This window comes from Ambystoma mexicanum, chromosome 14, assembly GCF_040938575.1.
Source record: "Ambystoma mexicanum isolate Mex_15411 chromosome 14, UKY_AmexF1_1, whole genome shotgun sequence".
Taxonomy (NCBI): domain Eukaryota; kingdom Metazoa; phylum Chordata; class Amphibia; order Caudata; family Ambystomatidae; genus Ambystoma; species Ambystoma mexicanum.
The window spans coordinates 452923811-452948199 of NC_090940.1; the positions used below are offsets into that span (position 1 = coordinate 452923811).

At 46.8% G+C, this 24389-nt stretch overlaps 1 long non-coding RNA gene across 2 annotated transcripts in view; it reads right to left on the reverse strand.

Annotated features, from left to right (window-relative positions):
* LOC138526892 (uncharacterized) overlaps positions 1 to 23144 on the reverse strand; it is an 86652-nt gene extending 63508 nt beyond the window's left edge. Inside the window, exons 1-3 of one of the 2 annotated variants that reach the window (XR_011283768.1) lie at positions 23030 to 23144; positions 22838 to 22931; positions 22626 to 22736 (exon numbers count right to left, since the gene is read on the reverse strand). This is a non-coding gene — a long non-coding RNA (uncharacterized lncRNA). Of the gene's footprint in view, positions 1 to 22625; positions 22737 to 22837; positions 22932 to 23029 lie in introns of those variants that run through there. The other variant, XR_011283769.1, reaches the window with a different exon arrangement.
* Between the last annotated feature and the right edge of the window lie 1245 nt (positions 23145 to 24389).

A 24389-nucleotide genomic window follows, 5' to 3' on the forward strand; every position in this document is an offset into this window, starting at 1 on the left:
TGTAGGACAAAGCTTCATCTCAGCCACAACAAAACTACCCAGTCCTAAGGCAGGTAGACAGAGAGATCATGCAGCAATTAACAGGGTCTGGAGCGGAGCGTCCTCCCTCTCAGCGAGCGCTTCAACACCCTGGCTCCAATTCTCTGTCTCTTCTCAGGGACCTTCTCCTCTTAAGGGGGACAAATCCCTGCCCTCATAGGTTGCAGACTGCATCCGGCCGAAGGAAAGACAGCAAGAATGGGAGGCAAGAGTGGAAAAATCCAGACAGTTGAAAAACCCAGCTCGTCTTCCATGCTCTTGTTCCCAGCACCCCTTATCAATGCACCTGCACATCTCTGACTACCTCCTCGGCTCGTCCCTTGAATAAACAATACGCAAATTATTCTACACAGTAAACCCATCTACTTCACACTAAAATTTTGCAACCACTGCAGAAATCATGTCTGCCTCCTAACTGAACTTGCTGAAACGGGCCTCATTACACGGATGGCAGAGAACCATGGCGCTATTAGCGCCATGGTTCATGCCGGTAAAATACTGGCACCGCCTTGGCGGAAAGGGGAATTACCACCCCATTCCAAGGTTGGCGGGGCGGTAATTCCCCCTTCCACCATTGCCCTTCCCCATTCCCATTTTTGCCCCATAGGGCTCAATGGGAATGGGGAAGGCGCTAATTACGGTACCGCAAATTGCGGTACCGTAATTAGCTCCCTGGGTCCCTTTGCGGGTTGGTTTTTAACGCCTGCAAAAAGCAGGCGTTAAATCCCCCAACCCGCAAAGGGACCTTGTAGTAAGGCGGTAAGGATTTACCGGTACCGGTATTTTACCGGTAAATCCTTACCGCCATCCGTGTAATGAGGCACATAGACTTTCATTGCAGTTTGGGAGTGAATGTCCAAAATGGCCACGCCCAAGCAGCATGTTACTTAGCTCATTTTCACACACGCACACGCACTTATAATCCACCCTTTTGATAATCAACTACCATATCCCAATATAAGAAATGATGGTTTCTGAAACTGACGAAACGTCCCAAAAAATTAGAAATACAGGAAATACAACAACAACAATTAACCAAAATAAAAACAACAAAAACACACTCAAAAACATATCACAAGGCTTCAGGAATCCAGGAAAACATTTGATCCCACAACAGTTATTTGGGAAATCAGGTCATTTAAATTACTAATATGTCTATCAATAGAACATGAATGGTCATCCAAATCAAAACAGCACATCACTTCAACAACATTACAACCCAAATTATGCTTCAAAAACAAATAATCAACAGCTTTGTTTTGCAAAATAGCCTTCCTAAAATGACTGTTGTCCAAAAGCAGCTCCGTTAAAGACTGAGAGGTTTCATTAAGCCCTTTAACCACCACGCAAGCCAATCTAATCAAGGATTTATAACCACCAGCAGCCAACCCCCATACACCCACCAAGGAAAGTGTGAGTACCAAAACCTAAGGTTAAGACAACAAATGCACATTAGAATCACAATCTGGTAATAGGCCAAGATGATGAACAGAACGTGTAGATCGATGAATCGCAGGCTGTAAAGGAAACATCATTAAACTGAGCCATTTTAAAGCACAAGGTATACCAGAAATATTAGCAGGAATGTAGGTGTAGGTAAAGTTACCACAAGAAAATAGCCAACCAGTCACAAGTTTCACATGGCGAAGATGGCTGTCAGCCACATCAGTAGAATTACACAACATTGAATTAGAAACATTAGTGCATGTGCTATCAGGACGCGCATATAAACGCTTCTCAAAGTCAGTTCTGGTAATTCCATTTGATAAGTCCAACTGCTGGCACTTGCCAACGTGCTGAGGATCACAAGACATAATAAAACACACATCGGCTGGAGCAACGTCATGGGTAACAATACGCGTCATATTTCTCCACCTACAAACAGTGTCAGGACAAAACTGGTAGTATTCATGAATAGAAAAATAACCCCTCACATCTGAGTCCTCCATTAGAGAATCATTATGCAGTATTACAAACACGTGTCGCTGCACAGGTGCCGGCGTTCGCATGGCCACAAGATATGTCAAAATCAAGTTTGAAGCATAATGAACATCAGCCAAGCAAAATTGTGAGATGTTCAGTACTCAACTGGCTAGAAAAGCCCACATATTCTCAGGTTGCTTGACAATCGCAGCATAGCCATGCCGCACAAAAGACATTGAAATCGCGGAAGAGGGCAGAACATCACGCCCATGTCCGCGACACGTCCTCAACATGCCACGATTAAGTGTAGCCGACTCTGCGTTAGGCAACGCAGCATCCTCAACGTCGTCAGTCGTCATCCAGATTATTGGAGACGGTCACACAATGACATTTGCCACATCTTTCCGCATGTCCCGGGACCCTCCCTAACGGACTCCACACAAATCTACAAGTGCAAACATCACGCACAGGGTCTGGAAAACAAAATGTTTACAAAAAAAACAAGATATCACTGAAGTACATCAATCACGTAAATAATATTTGTCAGCTGAAATGTGACTCCATTTCCTCTTTCCTGGTTCCATTACCAGAACAACTTGATCCTCTGCTGCTGCAATTACATCTGCCGGAACTGGCGGGCCACCAGGTTTCTAACCCAAACCTTTGCTCCCGGAACCATTCTGTCTGATGAGCCAAAACCTTTGTCTCCACATGTAGTTATCACTGTGGGTGGCTTTCCCTTTTTCACCATGAATAATTTTACAGAGATGATAATCCGTTGAGCCACTCGGTCCTCTTTATGTATAGGCAACATTTTCTCTCCTCAGGCCTAGTATGATAGTTGCTTGTTTTGTTCCTCCCCTCCCTTTCTGCACCCCTCTCCCTCACCTTTTGTTTTTCTCCGGCTCTACCATTTCCTTCCCACTCTCCCCCTCCCTTCTTATCTATGTCTTAGCTCTTGCACTATCTGAAATGTCGTCAGGCCGAGTACGATAGTTAATTTCACATCCTTAATGTTCATGGCCTGTAAGAATGTGGTTGTATTTTCCCTTGTTCCCTCCCTTGCCTTGAAGCGCTTTGAAACACATTGTGTATAGCCGCTATATAAATAAACTATCATATCATATCATATCTCCACTATTGATTAATATTACCTTCACATCTCCCTGATAATCTGCATCAACAATCCCTCCCTGTGCTAACCTCAATCTAGGGGCAATCAATCCCTTATGTTCTGATGGAATCTGCACTGCAATTCCCGTGGCAATAACACTAATTCCTCTTGGCTCAAGTCTGATCGCCTCCATAGCATGCAAGTCCATCCCTGCAGACTCTGGTTTCGCTCGATAAAGAGCTAGATCCCAAGGTAAAAATTCCCAGTACATCAAGGTTTCAAATGCCCTGTTCGGTTTCATTTGTAAAGCTTACATTAACATATGCATTAATGCAGTTTCACCATTTGCAATTGGTCTGTTATTCAACACTTGCACTGCATCCAGAATGCACTCACGCCACCCTTTCAAGTTATCATCCCCAGTCTTTCGCAACTGTTCTTTCAACAAACTATTCATTCTTTCAATCAATCTCAAAGCCTCAGGATGATAAGGAACGTGGAAAATCCATTCAACGCCCTTCTCCTGACAATAGTCCAGAATACATTTTTCTTTAAAATGTGATCCATTGTCACTTTGAATCTGGAAAGGTACACCATAGAATACTGCCACTTGATCCAACAATTTGATGGTATTCAACTGCATAGCGCTTTTGCATGGTAATACCATCAAGTATCCTGAATAAGTGTCCACAATTGTACACCCATATTGCCATCCTCTGCTGATCAGACCGATATAATAGATCTGCCAAATTTGTCCAGGTAATTTACCTCGCTTCAATGTACCTTGAATCACATGTCGAATGGATCTCTGTTTCTGATGATGACACACTGAACATTGCTAAATCACAGTTTTCACTACTAATTCCTCCATCTTGTGTCCACCTGATAGCAGGTAGACATTAGTCCAAGATGCCCACTTTTCTGGTGTGCCCACTTAGCAATCCCTTCCAGAACATCTTCCTCAGACCTCATGTCCATAGCCGAAATGTTGGCATGTTCATCTGCAACAGAATTGAACCATCGTTCCAATGAGTCTGTCAGACAATGTGCATCCCCATGATACACAGTCACTTTACTATGCATCAACATCTTGGCGATATCTTGCCACAGCTCTTGTCCCCATAATTCTTTGGCATGAATTTTCCACCCATTATTCTGCCATGTCAGCATCCAAACAGCTAGTCCATTAGCCACAGACCACGAATCGGTATGCACATAGCATTGACCGGGCACCTCTTGCTTCAATGCCTGATAAACTGCATACAAATCTGCGAACTGGCTACTCTTTCCTTTTCCTGATGTCAGTATTTTCTTCATTTTGGGATTGTATGACACTGCCTTCCAGTGTCGCTCAGTCCCCACATATTTAGCTGAACCATCAGTGAACCAAGCATGTTCAGTTTGTTAATTCGTCAAATCCTAGTAAAGGACTCCTCAATTTACAGGAGATTCACAGATTTCTGTTACTTCTGGTGGTTCCAGATCAACCAGTGGAACACCAGCCACTTGCTCGTGTAACTTTGCAATTCCATCCTTCCCTCGTTTGGCACAATATTGAATATAAAATTTCAATTTAATGATGCTAGCCTCTTGAGCATGTCCTATCCGATTGTGTTTTAGGAGAGCTCAATACCCATTGCATGATTGGAATTTCTGGTTGGATTAATACATCATGAACCACGGTCATTTGCTCTTTATCCACAAGAACCCAATAGCATGCCAAATAACTGCATTTCAAATGGAGTATATCTGTCACCAGCTTTGGGTAACTTACGACTCCAAAATCCCAAAGGAACACGCTTCCTGTCCCGTTTCTGCCATTAACTCCAATTAGAATAATTGTCATGTATAGAAACACATTTAATTCAACTTCACCTGCTCTCAACGGCCATAAATCAAGTACTTTTTGTATAGTATCTTTCGCTAGCTGGAATGCTTTCTCCTGCTCCTCACACCATTCAAAGTCAAATTTTTTTCATGCCACTTTGTAAAGAATCTGTCGCAAATGTTGTATATCCTGTCTCCAAAATCCAAACAACCCTATGAATTGCTGAGTTTGTTTCTTATTCACAGGTGTAGTGAACTCAAGAATCTTTTGTTTGTCCATCTGCACCATCTCACAATGTCCATTATGCCAATGAATTCCCAGAAAAATGACGGTCTTAGCTGGACCCTGAATTGTGGTCTCTTTCATTTCCCATCCCTCTTTTTTTCTCGGTCCCTTAATGATTATTTCTAGGTGCGTCTGCACACTTTGCTTATCCTTTCTGTGTATTAATATGTCATCAATATAGTTTAAAATCTGTACATCAGGTTTACACAATATCTTACCCAAATGCTCTGCCACCAGCAGGTGACAAATAGACGGACTGTGCACATACCCTATGGGCAAATGTTGAAATGTATACTGCCTCCCATTCATAGAAAATGTAAATTGCTCTTGACACTCTTCGGCAATCGACACAGTAAAGAAGGCATTTGCCAAATCTATCACAGCATACCATGTTCCCTCAAACCTCTGCACATTCTCAATCAGAGTAACGGGTATCAACAGAGGAGTGTACTTATTCTTTTTTTTTTTAAACTTTATTTATTGAGCTTGGCAGTGCAACATAGGAAACAGACAATAGACGGCTGACCAGTGAATACACATATAGTGTACATACAAGATTATCAATCAGTGAAGAGCAATAAGATATCATCAGGGGTACTCAGGAGAGGGTTAACGACACAGGCATCATGGGTATAGCAATACATACAGACTACTCAACTTCGGGCGGGGAGGGAGTTAGTCCGCCAGTCTCATCCCTGGAATCGGTGGCTAAGGAGGAGATGTACAAGTGGAAGGGACCCCAAATGTTCCTTGGTCTGGACCTTACCGGTTGTAGTTGTGCCCATCACTCCTCAGTGTCAGAAGCCCATGTGAAAGCACAGAGACATTGGTTGTCTATGGGAGATCTAGGCCTAAGCCAGAGTAAACGGATGCAACTGGCAGCGAGGAGCAGGCACAGGCTCGCCAGTCTCTTGGAGTCACGGTTTAGAGCAGGGAGTTTGTAAAAGCGACAGGTCAGTGGGGACGGGGCAATAGTGCACTCTAACATTTCTGAGAGGGATGCACATACTTCGGTCCATAACTGGGTAAGGTGCGGGCATGTCCACAGCATGTGTATGTAATCTGCGTTGTCGGAATTACATCTTGGGTATATGGGTGGGTGGTCCCGTGACATACGGTGCAGTCTGATCGGTGTATAATGAAACCTGTGGAGGATCTTAAATTGGATTAGTTTAAACCGTTAGTTGAGAATGAGATGTTGTGTGTGCGGGTACACATGTATTCCCAGCGCTGGTCTGATATCTCGACTGGTGTATAGCCTGGAGACCTTGCCCCTTAGAGTTGCAGTGTTCAGGATTTCTGACAGTATTGGGTTCTCCTGCGGGATTGAGGGGAAGTCTGGGAATCTGATCTTCAGTGTGCTCTGCAGGCCCGCATAGTGTAGCCAGCAAGAAGGTCTACCTCGTAGGGACCCCAGTAGACTGGCCCATTCGATGAAAATACCTTGTTCAAAAGCATCTCGGATAGCAGTCAGTCTGACCCCCGCCCAGCGGCTTACCGTCGCAGTATCTATTCAAGGGGAGTCTGGTCGGAAGTTCCAGAGGGGAAGATCCCTGTGGAAAGGTCGTGCATTGCCAGTTTGTTTCCACATTTTAGTTAAAGCTGTGGTCCCAACTGGATCAGGAGGTTCAAATCTGGTAGTGCAAGGAGGAGGACTATCGAACGGATGTCATAACCATCTGCAGCAAGGCACTCCAGCTTGACACGGAGTGGGCGATTGTACGTATAAACCAGTATGATGCAAAGTGAGCCTTGGTGGCTGGCTGTTCAGTATCCCTCAAAATTGGGGGCTCCAAGTCCACCTCTTGACAATGGGTCAGTTAGTGTTGCAAGTTTTAGACGGACCGCACCAGAGTGCCATAGAAAGTTGTTGACGGTTCGTGTCAATGTTGCAAAAAATTCACGACCTGGCCATATTGGGACATTGAGAAATCTGTACAGTAGTTGTGGCAATATCACCATTTTAAGGACGGCGATCCTGCCATTCAGAGAAATCGGCAGCCTCAGCCTCGTCCAGCCCGCACACGTTCGGGTTAGGTTAGCTAAGTATTTACCAAAGTTCGCATCATACAGTGTATTCGGGTGTCAGGTGACCACTACACCCAAGTAGGTGATCTCAGTCTGTGCCCATGTAAATCCCTGGAGATTTGATGGGGGGGATGGTGGCCTCAGTCAGCGGAAACAGTACGGATTAGGCACAGTTTACTTGGAGGCCCGACAGTTCACCAAAACGAATAACGTCTTCCAGCACTGGTGAAAGGTTAAGCTCAGGCTGGCGAACGAAGAGGAGGGCGTTGTCAGCATATAGAGAGATGATCTCAGAGGACTCTGATAGTCATATGCCTCTGTGTGCATGCCGCAGGCGTACACTGTCGGCCAGGGGTTCAATGGCCAGAGCAAAGATTAGTGGCAAGAAGGGGCAACCCAGTCTTGGGCCTCTGGCCATCGAGAATTGGGTCGAGCACAGGTCGTTCGGTGCGGACTCTAGCAACGGGAGAAGAGTATATGAGTTTGACCCAGGTTCCGAAGTGGGGGCAGAAGTTGCATTTCTCGAGTACCTGCCATAGGTATGCCCATGAGACGGAATCAAAGGCCTTCTGCATGTCAAGGGTTGCAGCAACTGCTTGAGTGTTAGGGTCAATGCGAGTTAGTATGTTAAATAGTCGACGGAAGTTGAAAGAGGTGGAACAGCCTGGAATAAAGAACGACTTCTCGGGGTGTATAATATAACGCATATGGGGCTAGTCGCAGGGCCAACACTTTGGCATAGATTTTGACATTACAGTTAATAAGCGAAAGAGGGCGGTAAGAGCCACACTGTGTGGGAGGTTTGCCCAGTTTAGGCAATACAGTTATCATCGCTTCACGAAGGAATGGGGGTAGGTGCCCTTAAGGAATGCCTCGTTCTAATAGTTTCGAGATAAGGCAGGGTTTATAATTATTGTTATTATTATTATTATTATTATTATTATTATTTATTTATTTATAAAGCGCACAATGCTTATAAAATTCGATTGGGAGTCCGTCGGATCCAGGAGCCTTTCCAGACGCCAGAAGGTCAATGGCATTGGATATTTCCTCAGATGTTATCGGGGAATCTAGGGCTTCCCTAGTCTCTGAGGAGAGAACTGACCATGGAAGGCTATCCAGAAACGTCCCTATATCAGTTGCACTGGCTCTGCCAATGTTTGAATAAAGTTTCTCATAGAAGGAGTGAAATTCAGTATTAACTTCTTGTGATGTCAGAGCTAGCGTGCCATCAGCCCTTTCTATTGCCTGGATATGTGACGTTCCCCTCTTGAGTCAGATCAGCCTAGCAAGGGCCCGACCTGGGCGTTCGCCCTCCCCGTATCTACGTGCAGATTGGGGGGAATCTAGGAATTTCTGCTCACATTCTGCTTGGGCGCGAAATACATCTACTTCCGTGCCTACATCAGCGAGCGTATCAGTTAGCTGAGTGGACACATATTGATTCTCAAGGAGAGCGAGTCTCGTTTCGCTTTTAGTGATATCCTTCCTAATAGTTCTGCGGATTCCCGCCTCCTTAGAAATCGCCATGCACCTAATATAGACCTTAAATGCCTCCCATAAGGTGGCCTGAGATTTAAAAGTGCCAGTGTTCAGAATGAAAAAGTCATCTATGCTAGTGCCCAGTTCTGTGTTAAAAGCGAGATCTAATAGAGAATGCGGTTTTAGCCTCCATGATCGGGTCCTAGGTTCGTCTGTGCTCCATCTCAGGGAGATCGTCACTGGGGAGTGATCCGAAAATGTCCTGGGAAGGATGGACATATGGGTGATAGCCCTGACCAGGGTATCTGAGAGAAGCCATCTGTCAATGCAGGAATGGGAGTCATGCACAGAGGAATAGGAGGAGAACATCCAAGAGTTGGGGTGGAGCAGTCGCCACGGGTTGATAAGTTCAAATTGGGCTTGCAGGTCTATGATAGTTTTAGCTGCCTTAGACAGTTGACAGGGTTTGGAGCCTGACCTGTCATAGTGGACGTCCAGAATGGTATTAAAGTCTCCCCCGCCAGAGTATGGGAATAAGCGGGAATCCAGTTGGCAGTGAGGAGAGATGTATATAGAAGTCGGGACCATCAATATTGGGGCCATATATGTTCAGTAATATAATCTCCCTGCCCTGTAGGGTCCCAAAAAGTAAGACAAGGGTCTATGTGTGAAATCTTATGTTGGAATTGGAGACTTTAATGTACAAGGGTCATGACACCGCAGTTTTAGGTAGAGTAGGCAGCATAATACCGTTGGGAGCCCCATGATTTTGCAAATCCTTCACATACGCCTGTAAGGGCGTGTGTTTCCTGTAAGAAAAGTAGCTTGATCTGATGTTGTTCAATATAGAGTTGCAATTTTTGCATTTTAGCATGGTTACCCAGTCCCCTGACATTCCAGCTCATGCATGTAATACTGCCAGCCATCAGTGCATCGGAAGTACAACAGCAGTAAGGAGTGGTCTCGACCACGGATTACAGTGTAGGGTCCCAGCCTGTGAGAATATGGTAGCAGTTTCACTAATCTCGCTGGGTTAAGTAAGGAGACTTGAGTTCCCAGCTGCTTGCCAAGCATTTTTTTTAACTATAACTCCCTCCCCTTCCCTCCCACCCACACCCCTCTCCCAATCAGAGAGGTGATACCCAAACATAATTCAAACCCATACATAACCAGTGGCGACATTGCTTGGGGGGCCTTGCGCCAGTTGAGCGGCAACATAACTGCATTGGGGTAGTGGCTAGACATATCACGTTGCATGGTATGATAATAATATAAGAACAACAACAAGAAGGATCAGATTTGCAGGTTAGGGCCAGGTGTCGGAGGAACCCCTTCAAGCAGAGGGCTCCCATCGAGGGGACAATCCGGGTCCCGACCAAACCGGGAGAGCTTAACAAAAAACAGTAAACAGAATTAAGGTTGCTGTGGAGATTGTCACATGGACCTATGAACCAGGGAAGTGTTTGTCAATGAACTTGGACGCCTCCTCAGGGATGGTAAAGAAAAAGACTTGGCTTGAGTGTTCAATCTTAAGCTTGGCAGGATACAACATTGAGTATTTAACTCCTAAGTCTTGCAGTTTCTTTTTGACAGTTAGGAAGGTCTTTTGCTCTTGCTGGATGGCCATGGAGAAGTCTGGATAGAGGGGGACCCTGGAGGATCCCAGGAAATGGTCGCCCTTGGCTCTCGCAGTGCGCAGCAGAGCGTCCCTGTTGCGATAGTTCAACACCCTCGCTATAATGGGGTGGGGAGGGGCTCCCGGTCTAGGTTTTGCTATAAAGGATCGATGGGCCCTTTCAATGGCAAACTGTGGAGAGATTTTCGGCGAGTCCAGCAAAGATAGCAGTGTTTGCTCTATGTAGACCTCTATGGGGCCCTCTATGTTGTCTTCTGGGATGCCGATAATGCGAACATTGTTACGCCTAGAGCTTGATTCTAGATCCTCATTTTTCTTGCTAATCTCCTGGATCCGCCTAGACAGGGCGTTCACTTCAGATAGGAGGGCTCCAATATAAAATTCAGTAGTACCCACCCTCGTTTCCACCTCCGTCATTCAAGCGTCCGTCTTCTCAATGTGGGCCTTGATCGAACATATAGTCCCACTCATGTCGTCTAACTTTGAGTGGAGGGCAGTGAACCCCTCGCGCATATATTTAAACATTTTCAGTGATTCTGGGGTGTCAGGGGGGGTAAGACATGGATGCCTCTTTTTTGGCTGTGGTTTGCTGGGTTTCTGTGCTGTTTTGGTATAGATATTGATGCACCACTGCTTTTTGTTGGCCCCCTTAGTCATGGTGTCAGCAGGTACATTTACAACAGTATAGCTCTACTCGTCCGCTACTGAGGGAGGAGGCGCTTGGCCAAGCACAAGTTTCCAGGGACAATGTGTGGGCCCCTTGACAGTTGTCGATTAGGTTCAGGCCACGGTGCAATGCAACTCAGGAGAGAGGAGCCGCCTTATTAGGCTCTTCAAGAATAGATCAGTTTTGCAACCGGGACCGAACTCATGGGGTCTGTCATAGTGCAGGACATGAACCTCTCTATAATGGACACAGTAAGGGGCCGAGGCCTAAAGGTAGCAATGGACAAGTGGGCAAAAGACAAAAGAAACAGAATCCACCCTTACAGGAGACTTCTGTGCCCTATTTGCAGGAAAAGGGCCATAACAACTACATTACCCAGACTTCCCTGGGCTAAGAACCACTTGGACAAGCCCAAAAGGGGCAGGGCTCACACGCGCGTGCGCGCAAAAACAGGGTTTGTGCTCGAATGGTCGACTGGAGAGGACGTGTTCTGGAGCGCTCTGTGCATGGGGATCAGCATGAGGGGCCATGTTCCAACAGTCTTCCGCCCAGGCCCCTCGCCTGAGAAAGATAAGTAACGCTAGCATTGGGGGGACTCCAGCAGCATGGGGGAGAGCGCTTAAAGTGGCAACGCAGCACCGAAAGGCCAGAACAACCGTTGAAGGCAGCCTGGGGCACGTACAGGGGGGCGCTGCCGGTATTCCACCGTCCCCCTGCTCCAAGGAAGCTAAGTCATAATATCCCAGCACCTGAGTACCGCCTGGGCAAACCGCACGCATAACCACTTGGCATGGCATGAGCGCAGAGCAGTGATTCTGTTTTGCATACTAATTAGCCACATGGAGAAACTCGCATTAGCACAGTGCGGCTACGCCGCAACGCGTCACGTGCAACAGACAGCACGCCTTTAAGCTCATAAGGAGCAGGGTCGCTCAAGGGTCCGCGTCCCTGCAAACATAGTAGTCACAGTGCGGAGCCACATGCGGCTTAATTCCGCATGTGCCAGTTCAGTTACAGACATACGCAGCGCACTAACTCATAGTGCTCCGCACTGCTTAAGTGCATGCAGAAGGGTGAAATTAACCAATTCCATGCTGAATGGTTGTAGAACTTAGTGTGTGAAGAAAAACACAGACTTGTAACTCATACTCTCTTTACAGCGGTAACACGCTCCAGAAACCGGACCTGAGAGTGTGCAGGCAGGAGGCCAGCACTCATCCCAGAGATAAGTATCTTTCTAACTCTCAAGTGTGTAATGTGTGATGTAATGTGTATGTTTTATTGTGTTATCCATTGTCCCCTTCCCTGTCTACCTCCCCTTTCCTAAACCTCTCACTGGTTACCCTGCTGTCTGAACCCATCCAACCATCGAGTCCCTAACTCTCTTTCCCCGCTGGGGTCTTGGTGGCTTGTGTACGTTTATTCTAGCAAGCGCCCATACTGCGGAGGGGATGGTTGGTTCGTGCCACTCCTGAGCCTGAATACTGAAGCACAAGCCCAAGTATACCAGGCCCCTGGGTGTTAGGGGCCAACCAGGTCATGGAGTAACTTTCGAAAGTCCTGCAAGATCTGCAGGCCAAGCTCGCTGCCACCGGGCAGGATTATGCGGTATTGGCCACTCAAGTGCGCAGTTTAACTGTGCAAGCATCTCCTCTTCCCGGTGGTACAGCCGTCCCCACCCCAGTTCAGGTCCATGTTTCCCCAGAGCACGTAGTGCCGCTAGCCCCGCCTGAAAGATACTCTGGGGACCCTCAAAAGTACCAAACCTTCCTTACTCAATGCAAACTCCATTTCTTAACTAAGCCAACAGTGTTTAGGACCATCCAGGCTAGAACAGCCTTTGTTATTTCTTACCTAACTAGTGATGCAGCGGCCTGGGCAAACCCTTTGGTACAAAGGGACGATGGGATTTTGTACGACTGGGAGGAATTTCAGGCTGAGTTTGGGCAAATCTTTAACTGCAAGGTGGCGGTCATGTGCAAGGATTGCGAGCTGTTAAGTTTGCGTCAAGGGACTAAAGAATTGATCACATATGTCACTCAAATTAACCGGTTAGTGGCGGAAGCGGAATGGCCCTGTGAAAAGTAAATGTCCCTGTTTTACCAGGGTTTGAGGAATGAGTTTAAGGAATCTCATTGCCCAAGTGGATCCTCAACCACAGGACTGTCCAGCAATTATGGATTTGGCTTTGCCTTTAGATTACCGCCAGGCTGAGCGTTGTGGGGACAAAAGGTGTGGGGAAGCGCAGCCCATAGCCAGATTGGATCAATCCCGTGCCCCATGCCCCACCAGCTCGTTTGAAAATACCACAGAGGACGAGCCTATGCAAATAAGCTCTGCTAAAGGTCCTCTTACCAAGGAGGTGAAAGAGCACCGACGTAAGGAGGGGCTCTGCCTGTATTGCGGTACCACGGGACACTTTGTTAAAGAGTGTCCTACAAAGCCTAAGTCTCAGGGAAACGCCTCGGCTCGGCAGTTGTAGGGGTAGAACAGTCGAGCCAGGTAGTGGAAGTTACCCCAGTGGTGGGGTTCGTTAACTTTGCCCCACATGTCACTTTATCAGGGGCCTTGGGGTTTCTTGGCCGAGAGGTTCCTCTCACTCTCCTCTTGGACACGGGAGCCACAGGTAACCTCATCGATATTGCCTACGCTCATAAGCTGGGAATACCGTTGTGTCCAAAAGATACCCCAGAGGTGGTGAGAGCAGTCAATGGTACTGCTTTGTGTTCCGGCCCTGTGACTAGTAGTACACAGGTGCTGACGTTGTGTTGTCAGCAAAACCATGTAGAGAAAATTCAGTTCAATTTAATAGCAGCACCACAATTTGGTATTATTCTGGGTCTCCCCTGGTTTTGTAAACATAACCCTCAAGTAATTTGGTCCATTGCGCAGGTGTCTTTAACTTCCCCAGACTGTTTGGCGCAATGTATTTCTCCAGCGCACAATCAACAGCCTGAATCTGATCCGGGATTTAGTGTATGTGCAACTACAGCTACAGAGGGTGTTGATTTTAGTACCCTACCTCCTGAGTATCACGAGTATGCAGATATGTTTAGTAAACAGGCAGCAGAAACTCTGCCATCCCACAGGTCATTCAATTGTCGAATTGAACTAGAGCCAGGTGCAGTGCTACCGTGCAGTCATGTTTATGCGCTCACAGAAGCTGAGAGAACTCATTTAAGACACTATATTGATACCAACTTACAAAATGGTTTTATTAGACCCTCCAATTCTCCAGTTTTGTCTCCTCTCTTTTTTATACCGAAGAAGATTGGAGACTTGAGAATGTGCATAGATTATCGCAGGGTTAATCGCATCACAATAAAAAAATCGGTATCCATTACCGTTATTCCCACTATTGTTAGATCAGGTACGCAATGCGACAATCTATACGAAATTAGACTTACGCGGAGCATATCACCTGGTACGAGTACGGGCTGGAGACGAATGGAAAACAGTCTTTAGAACCAAATTCGGCCTGTATGAGTATCAGGTAATGCCTTGTGGTCTATGCAATGCTCCAGCGGCCTTCCAGCACTTCCTCAATGAGGTGCTGCGTGGTTACCTAGACGTGTTTGCCATGGTTTATACAGATGACATTTTGATCTATTCCCAGAACTTGCACGACCATGTGGGACATGTTAAAGCTGTGCTTCACCGATTAAGGAAACACTGTCTATTTGCCAAAATTGAGAAATGCGACTTTCACCATTCTACAGTGGAATTTTTAGGGTATTTTTTTACACCCTCTGGTGTGCAAATGGACCGGCATAAGGTACAAGCCGTGTTAGATTGGCCGGCCCCTACATCCGTTAAGGAGGTACAAGCCTTTTTGGGGTTCGCAAATGTTTATCTATGCTTCATTAAAGGCTTTTCTGAGCTAGTAACACCCATTAGCAAATTACTCCAAAGAGGGAAAATCTACCAATGGGACATGGCTGCATAACAGTGTTTTCAACGATTAAAACAGGCTTTCATTACAGCACCTGTCTTACGGCATCTGGACTCAGCGCAGCCTTTTATTACAGAAACAGATGCCTCTAGCTATGCTCTTGGAGCAGTACTTTCGCAACAAGATCCTCAAACTGGATTATTGCATCCGGTAGCCTACTATTCTAGAAAACTACTGCCGGCTGAAACCCTATATACAATAGCTGATCGGGAGCTGTTGGCAGTAAAAGCACCTTTTGAGGAATGGAGGCATTATCTTCTGGGGGCACATCACACCATAATGGTGATTACTGACCATTGAAATATGCAGTTCATTAAGACTGCTAAGACCCTCAGTCCCCGGCAACTATGTTGGGCATTGTTTTTTGCAGATTTCGATTTCCTTATCACCTATCGCCCAGGAACAGATAATAAAAAGGCGGATATTTTATCCCGCTACCCTGAAGCAGACGCCAAGGTGACAACTGAGCTGCTTCCAATTGTGCCGGTCACACGTATAGGAGTGGTAGTGAGACCTAACATCTTCGAGGATGTCCTAAAGGCTATGACATCTCAAGAATTACAAGAATGGAGTACTAGAGGTTCAAAACATTTGTTTGTGGGTGGTCTTCCATATTACAGTAAGGCTTTATACCTACCCACGACAGCACTCAGAAAAGAAGTATTACAATGGTATCACAATGCTTCAACCGCAGGCCATCCGGGTGTCGCCAAGACTCAACAAAACGTAGCACCCCACTATTGGTGGCCCACACTCCATCGTGATGTGCGAAATTACATATCTGAGTGCGACATATGTGGGAGACAGAAGGCTAGTCATCAGAAGCCTGCAGGGTTACTGCGACCATTACCCACTCCTCCTACTCCATGGCACACAGTCACCATGGACCTGATTGTGGATCTGCCTCCTATCCAAAGCTATACATCCATTCTGGTGGTGGTTGATTCACTGAGCAAAATGGGTTACTTCATCCCTTGCAAGGGAGTTCCCACTGCTGGGGAACTAGCGGAATTGTTTCTGCAAAACATTGTACGACTACATGGATTACCCACGCGGGTCATCACAGATCGTGGTCCACAGTTTACATCTCGCTTCTGGTGAGCCTTTTGTCAACTGATAGGTATGGATGTAAGTCTATCCTCGGGATATCATCCAGAAACTGACGGACAGACGGAAAGGGTAAACCAAGGATTAGAACAATATCTTCGTTGTTATACTACGAGTGCTGAGGCTTCCTGGGTTCAATATGTTTGGTTGGCAGAGGTCGCCTATAACAACACTGTACATACTTCAACTAAGCATACACCATTTTTTGGGGTATACGACTATCACCCAAGGGTTTTGCCCACAGCCACTAGCTCACCACAGGACAATTTGCCCACTTTGGTAGGGCGACATGCTCATGCACAGCAAGTCTGGTCCAAAATATAACAACATTTGGAAGTAGCTAAGAGCACCTATAAATCATACGCTGACAAGAAGCGTAGAGAGGGTCCCCAGTACAAACAGGGAGATCGGGTTTAATATTAAGTTGACAGGTCCTCGTAAGCTCCAACCCCAATACCTAGGTCCATTCACTATATCTGCAGTAATCAATCCAGTGGCAGTGAGGCTGAACCTACCTAGTCAAATGAGAATTCACCCCACCTTCCATGTTTCCCTGTTAAAGCCAGCCAAACCTTCCATTCATACTAAAAGGCCACCACCCATCCTAGTTGAAGGGCATCCTGAATATGAGGTAAAGGCAATCCTGAACTCACAGCAGCAAAAGGATGGGCTTTACTATCTTGTAGACTAGGTGGGGTATGGACCAGAAGACCGTTCCTGGGAACCAGTTCACAATGTTCACGCCTCAAGGTTGGTTAGGGCGTTCCATCGAAGCAACCCAAACAAAGCCAAACCCAGGTCCTTCTGTGCGGGGGGGAGTACTGTCATGGGGAAGGACATGAACCTCTGTATAATGGACTCAGTAAGGGGCCGAGGCCTAAAGGTAGCAATGGACAAGCGGGCAAAAGACACAAGAAACAGAATCCACCCTTACAGGAGACTTCTGTGCCCGATTTGCAGGAAAAAGGCCATGAAAACTACATTACCCAGACTTCCCTGGGCCAAGAACTACTTGGACAAGCCCAAAAGCGATGGCTCGCGCGCGCATGCACGCAAGAACAACCAAAGCACGTGGCTTGTGATCGAACACTCGACTGGAGGGGACGTGTTCTGGAGAGCTCTGTGCACGGGAATCAGCACGAGGTGCCACGCCCCATCAGTCTTCCACCCAGGCCCCTCGCCTGAGAAAGATAAGTAACGCTAGCATTGGGGGGACTCCAGCAGCATGGGGGAGAGCGTGCAAAGCGGCAACGCAGCACCGAAAGGCCAGAACAACCATTGAAGGCAGACTGGGGCACGTGCAGGGGGCCACTGCCCATATTCCACCGTCCCCCTGCTCCAAGGAAGCTAAGTCATAATATCCCGGCACCCAAGCACCGTCTGGGCAAACCGCGCGCATAACCGATTGACATGGCATGAGCGCAGAGCAGTGCATATGTTTTGCATACTAATTAGCCACGTGGAGAAACTCGCATTAGCACAGTGCAGCTACGCCGCAACACATCACGTGCGACAGACAGCTCGCCTTTCAGCTCATAAGGAGCCAGATCAATCAAGGGTCTGTGACCTTGCAAACTTAGTAGTCACAGTGTGGAGCCATGTAGCTTAATTCCGCATGTGCCAGTTCAGTTACAGACATACGCAGTGTTAGGCAGAATCCTGTGCAGTTCCCTTAGGGAGCACTACAGAAGATTAAGACTACAGGTGAGAGCAATAAATCCCCTTTGGTATCAGTCTGTACCACAAAGATTTAGTTGGTAGCTGTGGCTGAGCAGTCAGACTTATCTCAAGAGGGAGATGAGCAGTATTCAGGGTTTACACAATAGGCCTACAGTACTATGGCACAAGGAAACACTGACCAAAGCTTTGTATTAAAAAGTAGAGATATATTTATTTTATACACTTCTAGTAAAACACATTTATCAAAGTCATCAAGCAAGTTAAAATAAGTCAAAGAAAAATATACACACTCCCTAGTTAAATTGTAGACCAAGTGAACCAGAGTGAAAACTGAGCAAAACGTCACATTGAAAATCACGCACAAGGGATACTCTAGCAATTTCTCACAAGGGAGGGAAAGCACAAGTTATATAGAAATAGCTTCTTACACACCCTAGCAACACTTCCCATAAGTTTGTGAACCAGTTTAAGCAAGACAGTGCATCAGTATAGAAAATACTTAAATGAAAACTGAGCAAAATGGCATTTCACAAGGTTTAGAAAGGGGAAGAAAAGGGTAGTTATAAGAAGTAGGTGCATCAACACAGTTCTAGTTGAGAAGCAATCTAAAGAAGGCAGTTCTAACAAATGTAGGCAGAGTCAGTAGGCCTGTGCCAGAGTCAGTGGTACAGGGCAAGGGCCCAGGAGCAAAATGTTCTTGTAGCTGGAGTCAAGTCTTTGGTTAACGATTTTGAAAAGGTGGATGCAGAAGGTGAAAGACAATGTTAAGAAAGAAGGGCGGCCAACCCAACAGGTAGGTAAAGGATTTAAAACACCTTTAGAGCTACCGCGAAGAAAGGGCGGCCTGGGGAACAATGTACCTTTAAAATGAAGAAGTGGCTCCTGCGGTGGCGGTTGTTCCTGGTAGTTCCTGCAGTTCGGGGGATCCAACAGAGGAAGAGAGGCTCTCGTCGTGGAAGAAGGTTCGAGTTACTGCACTACCCAGGGATGAAAACAGCTGCAGTGCTGCCCGACAAATAAAAGGTACGCTCCTTTAAATCACAGTCCGGGTGGACTGGTGCCTGGCTATCTGGCCTCCGAGTACAGGGTACTGGTGATTTGATCAAGGCAGGTCCGGGAAGGCGATTGGCAAACTGGTTGGCCCCACCAGCTCAAGGGAAGAAGGCTCTTGCAGATGAAGATCTTCTCTCGCCGTGTGGAGAAAAGTGGTGAGACGCTGCAGCAGGGCTTCACCGGTGGTTCAGTCGTTGCAGATGTCTTTGGCTTCTCTCCTCTTTGGCTTCTTAGTTCCAGTGGCAACGTCTTGCTCTTCCAGTCCTCAGGACCCTGCTTTTATGCAAAGAATCCCCATTCATACAGCCTAGCTGTCACTCACACAGTGGAGTGGTCACCTTGGCGGGAGACCCTCCAGCCTATCAGGATAGAGTGCGACATGGGTTGCTGAGGCAACCCTGTCCAGGGGTCCTACCCCCCCTCCCACACAATGGACCCACCCCAGACTCAGAGGCGCCGAAAGGAGGGCTTCTTGGCAGAAGTCAGCCAAACGGACAAACAAAGGATCCCCGACCTGGGTTAGGTGTTTAGAGAAAGACACGAGAAAGAAGTTATATTAAAGTTATGGCAAATAAAACCTACCGGAGTGAAGTTAATATTAAAATGCACCGGCGGTATGTTAGAGGCTGTCAGAAAAAGTGGTAGCCTCGAACAATGGGAAAATCCCATAGGAAAATATTTGCGGTCGAATATTTATGGTAGTAACCACTGCCACCAGCCAGAAACTTTTGAGAGAGGGACTGTACGGTACCCTCTCGAAAATGAACATAAGGGAAAAACTATTAACCCTTTCCAGTACCTCCATAGTAAGATGGGTTGTACTGGTTTAGTTTATAGAAATTTACTAGTAAAGTCAATTGGGACTTTACATGCCCTGGGAGACAGTAGTCAGTCCCAGGGTATGGAGTCTATTTTTGGGGGTCCTACGACACCCCTGTGTCACTGCACTGAGGGTGCTGTGTAACACATGTGAATAAAGATGGTTCCTATGGGGTTGTGAACATCCCATAGCCATTAAACACAAAAATAGCCTAGAACACACATAGCAAAAATACCTAAGAGTGGGAAAAAGAGTCTCACTCTTAGCAGGAAAAAAGAAACAAACCCTTCAAATCCAGCAAAGCTGCTGGGGGAAAGGTAAGGGAAATTAGCCATAGAATGAGAATTCTCACTAACACGCAGCGCACTAACTCATAGTGCTCTGCACTGCATGCTGAATGGTTGTAGAACTTAGTGTGTGCAGAAACACACAGACTTGTAACGCATACTCTCTTTATAGCGGTAACACGCTCCAGAAACCCGACCTGAGAGTGCGCAGGCAGGAGGCCAGCACTCATCCCAGAGATAAGTCTCTTTCTAACTCTCAAGTGTGTAATGTGTGATATAATTTGTATGTTTTATCGTGTTATCCATTGTCCCCTTCTCTGTCCACCTCCCCTTTCCTAAACCTCTCACCGGTTACCTTGCTGCCTGAACCCATCCAACCATCGAGTCCCTAACCCTCTTTCCCCGCTGGGGTCTTGGTGGCTTGTGTAAGATCATTCTTGCAAGGGCCCAGACTGCGGACGGGATGATTGGTTCGTGCCACTCCTGAGCCAGAAGACTGAAGCTGTGACAGGGTCAGCTAAGGTAAGGCTGGTGTTGCAATCAGGGAGGGGAGTCCCCTAACACTGTATGTGTTCAGCAGCGGGGTCAGGGCCTCTTCACGGTATACACTGCCCCTGAACCATGCAATTCAGTGAGACCAGAGGAGGGCGAGCCTAGTATCAAGTGGGCCATCCAGCTTCCACGGAATGGGCTATGGCCTCTCACGTAAGGTTGGGATCTTGGAGGTGTGACCAAGGGGTCCTCGCCAGCAAGGGCAACAACAACTAGTGACTGCCTCAAAATTAAGTCGTATCTGTTCAGTGAGGTTCCTGTTTAATGTATGTGGGTGCCGGCCGTTCAGATCGCCCGTGTGAACCTGGTACGCCGGGGGGATTGGGAAGGCAGTTATGCCCAGGCAGGTGGCCCCATGTTATCAGCAGCAGCCCCAGACAGTGCGCCGCCTTGTACAGCCCTCCAGTATCTCGTCCCGTACACACGAGCAATGCATGCATATGGGTATTAGCCAAGTAAGTAGTGAAACGGCACCTTAAGCAGAATCAGTGATGGCCGTTGGGGATTACGATGCCGATATCCTGTTTGTTATTTCTGCCTGACATCTCATTCCCTAGAGTGGTGTTAAGATCCCGATCCACCCCTGTTAGTAAGCTGGGGGAAGGCGTGTAGCGGGGGGCCCGCCGGGGCTGAAGGATGAGGTCAGGCTGGCACCACTGTCAAATGTGAGTGAAAAACTAGGGAGGTACCCCACGTCGCACAAGGCCGTGCAGCTCAGGGTCCAAGAAGGCCATGCCACGTGGGTGAGGCAGCAGCCCGGCCGCTCCATGTGGGTGGTTATGTGCAGTGGATGAACTGCGGGGACCATCCGACATGCACCAGCAGTCACAGTTAGTATGGATCCTACCTTGCCTGCATGTAGGCCATCACACGGTGGTTGGTGGGAGGCGAGAGGACACGGCGCACCAGCACCCGGGGCCCGGCGCCGAAGGGCAGGGTCCTGAAGTGCACGCAGGCTGCTGAGGGCCAGCCAAGATGCAGCCCGGAGGTCGCCCGCCACATCGCCAGCACAGTAAGGTCACAAGGGTCCACACGGGCCTCCTGTGTCCGGTGATGCACCGCAGATGAGCCTGGAGTAGGATGGAGGCAGCATCCTTCGGTGCTGGGGGCCTCAGCTCCGGCAGCAACATCCGAGGGGGGGACGGGGAGCCACACAGTTATGAGGAAGTCACTGCAGTGCAAATGTTCAGTTTGCCTCCCCGGGACAGGACAGAGTGGGCGAGGTGCGTGGCCGGGCGGGGGTGCCCTTCCCCCAACAGGCCTGCGTCACCCTGGGCTGCGCTGTGTGGAGCCGCGGTGCGGGCCGTCTCAGGAGAGTCGAGCGGTGAACTTCAAACAGCAATTTCTCCAAAGCGGTCACCCCTCTGGGGCTCATCAAAAAAGAGAGTACACTAATCACTAGCTACCCACCTCTATCACACCAAAAGGGGCTACTTCTCGAGAATTTTCCTCAAAGTGGAAGTTTCATGAGATTATATCTACCACCACTGTCAAGGTAATACATTCAGCATATTTTAATCGTATTTTCAAATCATAACACTAAAAAGCATAAATAAAAACATTTTCAACGTTCGTCATATGTGAATTACCACAAGAGAGAGAGAGAGAACACCAATTTACATTTCTGGCTGTTATCACCACCAATGTATTTACAGTTTATAGGCATTCATTGGTTTGCTTGATGTTAGTAATGGTGTGTGTTGATCACATTACAATTATACACAAACATAGTATAATAGCGTCTACAATCTGATGTGTTTCTGGGGCAAAGGACAGCACTGTTGCAGTCTAAAGCTCATCAATAGTGTCCCAGGACCTGTCTCCAGACGCAGTTGGTTTAGAACCAGGTTATACTGCCAGCATGGCACCTATGTGTCAGTGTTGTAACCTATAGGGTGGATAAAAAACGAGGCGAGTATAAGACTTACTCAATGCATATAAAAACCTTGTAACAGTGGTGTGATTGTCATAAAAAAGTAACCAACTTGCTGACCTTATGATAATTTCTTGTAGTGTGGAGGGCGAGATGATTGCACTAGTCAATCTAATTATGGCGGCAGATGAATCCGTCAAGGTAGTTCAAGCAGTAAATCAATACATATTTGTGATCAATAATGGTGTGACTTTGAATCAATTCCTGTCACAGTTGTATATATAGGTAATTAATATTTACCGTCTTAGGTGGACATTAGTAAGATTAGAGATTCACAAGTCGCGTGTTGGCAGTGGAAATTAGTTGCATAGATGTTTAGGCACTACATATCCCACGATGCATTATGGAATCTATAAGTAATACATAGAAATATCTATGAATACTGTGTTTTTTTCCCTTACTTCGAGTCAGTATTTGTGGACAACTAATAGTGCCAGAAACCAATACTTACTTGAGGGTGCGTATCCCAAACGCTATCTTAGTTTGTCTCTCCTGCTTCGTTTTCAAAAGTCAACTCACGTGTTTCTCACTCTAAGTGACTTGTCCTGCATAGGGACAGGGAGAGCGGGTCATATCACTACTAGTGTGTAAAAAAGCCACGTTGTTCCTGCATATTCATAAAAGTGAATCATTGCAGGCTTACCTTTCAGGCCGGTGCTTGCAATGAAAGCGGTCCGCTGCTACAAACGGCTCCGTTCGCGCGGTGCCTGTTTGTTCAGAGGTCAAACATGAACATCAGGAAAGCACTGCCGGCATTATTGTGTCGGCTTATTTTGGCTTAAAAATCGAAGAGGGACTACCAGTGTGATGTAAAAGGGTGCGCCATCTTGGAGTGAATAGATGTACTATTGCAAACAGCAAAGGGCGAATCTATTCCCTATGGAGGTCGAAAATGTGGGACAAATGAGCGTGTCTCCTCCTAAACATTATTTCAACAACCATAATGCATTGGCTTCATGTATAGGCCATCGGCCAACGTTATTTTTAATGACAACTAGTCTTTAAGACATTTTCACTGTGGCCAACATGGTATATAGCATCTGTTGTATACGTTGCGGAGTATGCCATATAAGCATTCGTGCATTTCCTCTTATATTCAGCCAAGGTCATGCTTGTTCCACAAAGTGGCTAAAACAATCGGTCTTAACACAGGGATAGCCGAATCTGCCAATGTATATTATATGAGGGTGGATTACTGCTGTGTCAATGTAAGAGATCAAGCTTTTGTCGGATGCGTACCTCAATGGTTAACGGTATACCATCTTGAGATGTATGTGTGTTATTATATGTATTGTGGCAAAGCAGATCATGTGCGTGAAGTCGCACTGTCCGAATTTAAATGTCTCTAAGCCATTCTAGCTACCGCCTCTTGGTGTGGTGTCATTCATGATGTGGTATATTAGAGATACATGGAGGAATAACCTGTTCAAACCCAAATGAGTGTGTGCGGCATTAATGAATAAAAAGATTCCATTCCACAGCAATATTTAAACCGGATTGGGCTGTTTTAAGATTGTAAATCCATTTCTGTTCCAGTTTTTTGAGGGACAGATCTCTGTTGCCACCTCGTGGGTGGGCTTTTGTTGTTTGAACGACAAACCAGAATATGTCCTCGCAGGTATGTTTGGCCTCTGAGTAGTGGGCTACAAGTGGTTTGTCAGGGGTGCCATTGCGAATAGCTGAACGATGTTCGCCAATTCGCAATTTGACAGACCTAATAGTTTTACCTACATATATTAACCCACAAGGGCATTTTATCCCGTAGATAACCCACTTGGTCAGTTTGAGAAAGATCTATATTTCCACATCCGACCATTGAGGTCAATTTGCTTCAGATTTTTAGTAAGATGGCAGACTGAGCATTGTCCACATGAATAATGTCTGCTAACTGGCGGTAGTCCTCACAATGTGGACTGTATTGGTGTTTCGTTTTTGTTCATCGGATAGGTGTGAACTAATTTGTTTCGGAGATTCAGCATCCGTTTGAAAGCGAATCTCGGGCA